This window comes from Oncorhynchus tshawytscha, linkage group LG14 (genome assembly GCF_018296145.1).
Source record: "Oncorhynchus tshawytscha isolate Ot180627B linkage group LG14, Otsh_v2.0, whole genome shotgun sequence".
Classification (NCBI taxonomy): Eukaryota; Metazoa; Chordata; class Actinopteri; order Salmoniformes; family Salmonidae; genus Oncorhynchus; species Oncorhynchus tshawytscha.
Genome location: NC_056442.1, coordinates 53,122,298 through 53,128,297, shown reverse-complemented (window position 1 = coordinate 53,128,297; position 6,000 = coordinate 53,122,298). Strand labels below are relative to the sequence as shown.

The 6,000-nt window shown below is 36.3% G+C and overlaps 5 non-coding genes across 5 annotated transcripts; all 5 read left to right on the top strand.

Moving 5' to 3' along the window:
* The first annotated feature begins 225 nt into the window (after positions 1-225).
* On the top strand, positions 226-298 carry trnav-uac. Its single transcript has one exon. It is a non-coding gene; the product is annotated as a tRNA-Val (tRNA).
* A 938-nt stretch (positions 299-1,236) lies between these two features.
* trnav-uac lies at positions 1,237-1,309 on the top strand. Its single transcript has one exon. It is a non-coding gene; the product is annotated as a tRNA-Val (tRNA).
* Positions 1,310-3,031: 1,722 nt separating this feature from the next.
* Positions 3,032-3,104, top strand: trnav-uac. The gene has a single exon. It is a non-coding gene; the product is annotated as a tRNA-Val (tRNA).
* A 932-nt stretch (positions 3,105-4,036) lies between these two features.
* Positions 4,037-4,109, top strand: trnai-uau. Its single transcript has one exon. It is a non-coding gene; the product is annotated as a tRNA-Val (tRNA).
* Positions 4,110-5,038: 929 nt separating this feature from the next.
* trnav-uac lies at positions 5,039-5,111 on the top strand. Its single transcript has one exon. It is a non-coding gene; the product is annotated as a tRNA-Val (tRNA).
* Positions 5,112-6,000: the final 889 nt, after the last annotated feature.

Genomic DNA, 6,000 nt, shown 5'->3' with positions numbered 1-6,000 from the left:
TTAATGCAGCAGTTTCTGTAGTGTAGTGGTTATCACGTTCACCTTACATGCGAAAGGTCTGTGGTTGAAAAACTGGCAGAAACAGTGATCTTTGACACATGCAGTTAGTGCTGTATCAACAACAGAGAATATATGTTTTCATGAATGGCTTTTTTTGGAAATTCGAATACATGCCATGAATATCTGTAAAACTTGGGTTACTCCTTGCTGATAATACTTGCATCAGTTTCTGTAGTGTAGTGGTTATCACGTTCGCTTTACACGCGAAAGGTCCCTGGTTTGAAACCGGGTGGAAACAGTCATCTTTGACACATGCAGTAAGTACTGTATTTATAAAAGAGATGAGTTGCTTTCATAAATACCTCATTTTTGAAATTCAAATACATGCACTGACTATAAGAAAATTCAGTTTACTTCTTGCAGGTATCTCAAGCAGAAGTTTCTGTAGTGTAGCTGTTATCACTTGCACTTAACATGCAAAAGGTCCCTGGTTTGAACCTCTGTGTAAACAGCACTCGTTGATACATTCAATAAATACCATAGTTGAAACTGAAAATTCAATTTTTCATTAATGCCTTCTTTTGGGAATCAAAAGATTCCATAGCGTAGTGGTTATCAAGTTCACTTAAGACGCAAAATGTATACTTTTCGATGCTGGGCGGAAACAGACGTCTCTGACACATGTGAGAAGTACTGTATTTGTAACAGAGAATTTTCATAAATGCATTATGTTGGAATTTCGAATTTGTGCGATGAATATATGTAAAATTTGGTTTACTCCACAGTAATAATTCTAGCAGCAGTTTCTCTAGTTTAGTAGTTATCAAGTTTGCTTTACACACGAATGGTCCCCGGTTCGAAGCTGGGCGGAAACAGTTCTCTATGACAAATCCAATAAGTACTGTATTTGTAACAGAGAATAGTTGTTCTAATAAATGCCTTATTTTGGAAATTCGAATACATGCAATAAATATTTGTAAAATGCGGTTTACTCCTTGCTGGTAATTAATGCAGCAGTTTCTGTAGTGTAGTGGTTATCACGTTCACCTTACATGCGAAAGGTCTGTGGTTGAAAAACTGGCAGAAACAGTGATCTTTGACACATGCAGTTAGTGCTGTATCAACAACAGAGAATATATGTTCTCATGAATGTTTTCATGAATTTTTTGGAAATTGAATACATGCCATGAATATCTGTAAAACTCGGGTTACTCCTTGCTGATAATACTTGCGTCAGTTTCTGTAGTGTAGTGGTTATCACGTTCGCTTTACACGCGAAAGGTCCCTGGTTCGAAACCGGGCGGAAACAGTCATCTTTGACACATGCAGTAAGTACTGTATTTATAAAAGAGATGAGTTGCTTTCATAAATACCTTATATTGGAAATTCAAATACATGCACTGACTATAAGAAAATTCAGTTTACTTCTTGCAGGTATCTCAAGCAGAAGTTTCTGTAGTGTAGCTGTTATCACTTGCACTTAACATGCAAAAGGTCCCTGGTTTGAACCTCTGTGTAAACAGCACTCGTTGATACATTCAATAAATACCATAGTTGAAACTGAAAATTCAATTTTTCATTAATGCCTTCTTTTGGGAATCAAAAGATTCCATAGCGTAGTGGTTATCAAGTTCACTTAAGACGCAAAATGTATACTTTTCGATGCTGGGCGGAAACAGACGTCTCTGACACATGTGAGAAGTACTGTATTTGTAACAGAGAATTTTCATAAATGCATTATGTTGGAATTTCGAATTTGTGCGATGAATATATGTAAAATTTGGTTTACTCCACAGTAATAATTCTAGCAGCAGTTTCTCTAGTTTAGTAGTTATCAAGTTTGCTTTACACACGAATGGTCCCCGGTTCGAAGCTGGGCGGAAACAGTTCTCTTTGACAAATCCAATAAGTACTGTATTTGTAACAGAGAATAGTTGTTCTAATAAATGCCTTATTTTGGAAATTCGAATACATGCAATAAATATTTGTAAAATGCGGTTTACTCCTTCCTGGTAATTAATGCAGCAGTTTCTGTAGTGTAGTGGTTATCACGTTCACCTTACATGCGAAAGGTCTGTGGTTGAAAAACTGGCAGAAACAGTGATCTTTGACACATGCAGTAAGTACTGTATTTATAAAAGAGATGAGTTGCTTTCATAAATACCTTATATTGGAAATTCAAATACATGCACTGACTATAAGAAAATTCAGTTTACTTCTTGCAGGTATCTCAAGCAGAAGTTTCTGTAGTGTAGCTGTTATCATGTGCGCTTAACATGCAAAAGGTCCCTGGTTTGAACCTCTGTGTAAACAGCACTCGTTGATACATTCAATAAATACCATAGTTGAAACTGAAAATTCAATTTTTCATTAATGCCTTCTTTTGGGAATCAAAAGATTCCATAGCGTAGTGGTTATCAAGTTCACTTAAGACGCAAAATGTATACTTTTCGATGCTGGGCGGAAACAGACGTCTCTGACACATGTGAGAAGTACTGTATTTGTAACAGAGAATTTTCATAAATGCATTATGTTGGAATTTCGAATTTGTGCGATGAATATATGTAAAATTTGGTTTACTCCACAGTAATAATTCTAGCAGCAGTTTCTCTAGTTTAGTAGTTATCAAGTTTGCTTTACACACGAATGGTCCCCGGTTCGAAGCTGGGCGGAAACAGTTCTCTATGACAAATCCAATAAGTACTGTATTTGTAACAGAGAATAGTTGTTCTAATAAATGCCTTATTTTGGAAATTCGAATACATGCAATAAATATTTGTAAAATGCGGTTTACTCCTTTGCTGGTAATTAATGCAGCAGTTTCTGTAGTGTAGTGGTTATCACGTTCACCTTACATGCGAAAGGTCTGTGGTTGAAAAACTGGCAGAAACAGTGATCTTTGACACATGCAGTTAGTGCTGTATCAACAACAGAGAATATATGTTCTCATGAATGGCTTTTTTGGAAATTGAATACATGCCATGAATATCTGTAAAACTCGGGTTACTCCTTGCTGATAATACTTGCATCAGTTTCTGTAGTGTAGTGGTTATCACGTTCGCTTTACACGCGAAAGGTCCCTGGTTCGAAACCGGGCGGAAACAGTAATCTTTGACACATGCAGTAAGTACTGTATTTATAAAAGAGATGAGTTGCTTTCATAAATACCTTATATTGGAAATTCAAATACATGCACTGACTATAAGAAAATTCAGTTTACTTCTTGCAGGTATCTCAAGCAGAAGTTTCTGTAGTGTAGCTGTTTTCACGTTTGCTTAACATGCAAAAGGTCCCTGGTTTGAACCTCTGTGTAAACAGCACTCGTTGATACATTCAATAAGTACCATAGTTGAAACTGAAAATTCAATTTTTCATTAATGCCTTCTTTTGGGAATCAAAAGATTCCATAGCGTAGTGGTTATCAAGTTCACTTAAGACGCAAAATGTATACTTTTCGATGCTGGGCGGAAACAGACGTCTCTGACACATGTGAGAAGTACTGTATTTGTAACAGAGAATTTTCATAAATGCATTATGTTGGAATTTCGAATTTGTGCGATGAATATATGTAAAATTTGGTTTACTCCACAGTAATAATTCTAGCAGCAGTTTCTCTAGTTTAGTAGTTATCAAGTTTGCTTTACACACGAATGGTCCCCGGTTCGAAGCTGGGCGGAAACAGTTCTCTATGACAAATCCAATAAGTACTGTATTTGTAACAGAGAATAGTTGTTCTAATAAATGCCTTATTTTGGAAATTCGAATACATGCAATAAATATTTGTAAAATGCGGTTTACTCCTTTGCTGGTAATTAATGCAGCAGTTTCTGTAGTGTAGTGGTTATCACGTTCACCTTACATGCGAAAGGTCTGTGGTTGAAAAACTGGCAGAAACAGTGATCTTTGACACATGCAGTTAGTGCTGTATCAACAACAGAGAATATATGTTCTCATGAATGGCTTTTTTGGAAATTTGAATACATGCCATGAATATCTGTAAAACTCGGGTTACTCCTTGCTGATAATACTTGCATCAGTTTCTGTAGTGTAGTGGTTATCACGTTCGCTTTACACGCGAAAGGTCCCTGGTTCGAAACCGGGCGGAAACAGTCATCTTTGACACATGCAGTAAGTACTGTATTTATAAAAGAGATGAGTTGCTTTCATAAATACCTTATTTGGAAATTCAAATACATGCACTGACTATAAGAAAATTCAGTTTACTTCTTGCAGGTATCTCAAGCAGAAGTTTCTGTAGTGTAGGTTATCACTTGCACTTAACATGCAAAAGGTCCCTGGTTTGAACCTCTGTGTAAACAGCACTCGTTGATACATTCAATAAATACCATAGTTGAAACTGAAAATTCAATTTTTCATTAATGCCTTCTTTTGGGAATCAAAAGATTCCATAGCGTAGTGGTTATCAAGTTCACTTAAGACGCAAAATGTATACTTTTCGATGCTGGGCGGAAACAGACGTCTCTGACACATGTGAGAAGTACTGTATTTGTAACAGAGAATTTTCATAAATGCATTATGTTGGAATTTCGAATTTGTGCGATGAATATATGTAAAATTTGGTTTACTCCACAGTAATAATTCTAGCAGCAGTTTCTCTAGTTTAGTAGTTATCAAGTTTGCTTTACACACGAATGGTCCCCGGTTCGAAGCTGGGCGGAAACAGTTCTCTATGACAAATCCAATAAGTACTGTATTTGTAACAGAGAATAGTTGTTCTAATAAATGCCTTATTTTGGAAATTCGAATACATGCAATAAATATTTGTAAAATGCGGTTTACTCCTTGCTGGTAATTAATGCAGCAGTTTCTGTAGTGTAGTGGTTATCACGTTCACCTTACATGCGAAAGGTCTGTGGTTGAAAAACTGGCAGAAACAGTGATCTTTGACACTTGCAGTTAGTGCTGTATCAACAACAGAGAATATATGTTCTCATGAATGGCTTGTTTTGGAAATTCGAATACATGCCATGAATATCTGTAAAACTCGGGTTACTCCTTGCTGATAATACTTGCATCAGTTTCTGTAGTGTAGTGGTTATCACGTTCGCTTTACACGCGAAAGGTCCCTGGTTCGAAACCGGGCGGAAACAGTAATCTTTGACACATGCAGTAAGTACTGTATTTATAAAAGAGATGAGTTGCTTTCATAAATACCTCATTTTGGAAATTCAAATACATGTACTGACTATAAGAAAATTCAGTTTACTTCTTGCAGGTATCTCAAGCAGAAGTTTCTGTAGTGTAGCTGTTATCACTTGCACTTAACATGCAAAAGGTCCCTGGTTTGAACCTCTGTGTAAACAGCACTCGTTGATACATTCAATAAATACCATAGTTGAAACTGAAAATTCAATTTTTCATTAATGCCTTCTTTTGGGAATCAAAAGATTCCATAGCGTAGTGGTTATCAAGTTCACTTAAGACGCAAAATGTATACTTTTCGATGCTGGGCGGAAACAGACGTCTCTGACACATGTGAGAAGTACTGTATTTGTAACAGAGAATTTTCATAAATGCATTATGTTGGAATTTCGAATTTGTGCGATGAATATATGTAAAATTTGGTTTACTCCACAGTAATAATTCTAGCAGCAGTTTCTCTAGTTTAGTAGTTATCAAGTTTGCTTTACACACGAATGGTCCCCGGTTCGAAGCTGGGCGGAAACAGTTCTCTATGACAAATCCAATAAGTACTGTATTTGTAACAGAGAATAGTTGTTCTAATAAATGCCTTATTTTGGAAATTCGAATACATGCAATAAATATTTGTAAAATGCGGTTTACTCCTTTGCTGGTAATTAATGCAGCAGTTTCTGTAGTGTAGTGGTTATCACGTTCACCTTACATGCGAAAGGTCTGTGGTTGAAAAACTGGCAGAAACAGTGATCTTTGACACATGCAGTTAGTGCTGTATCAACAACAGAGAATATATGTTTTCATGAATGGCTTTTTTTGGAAATTCGAATACATGCCATGAAT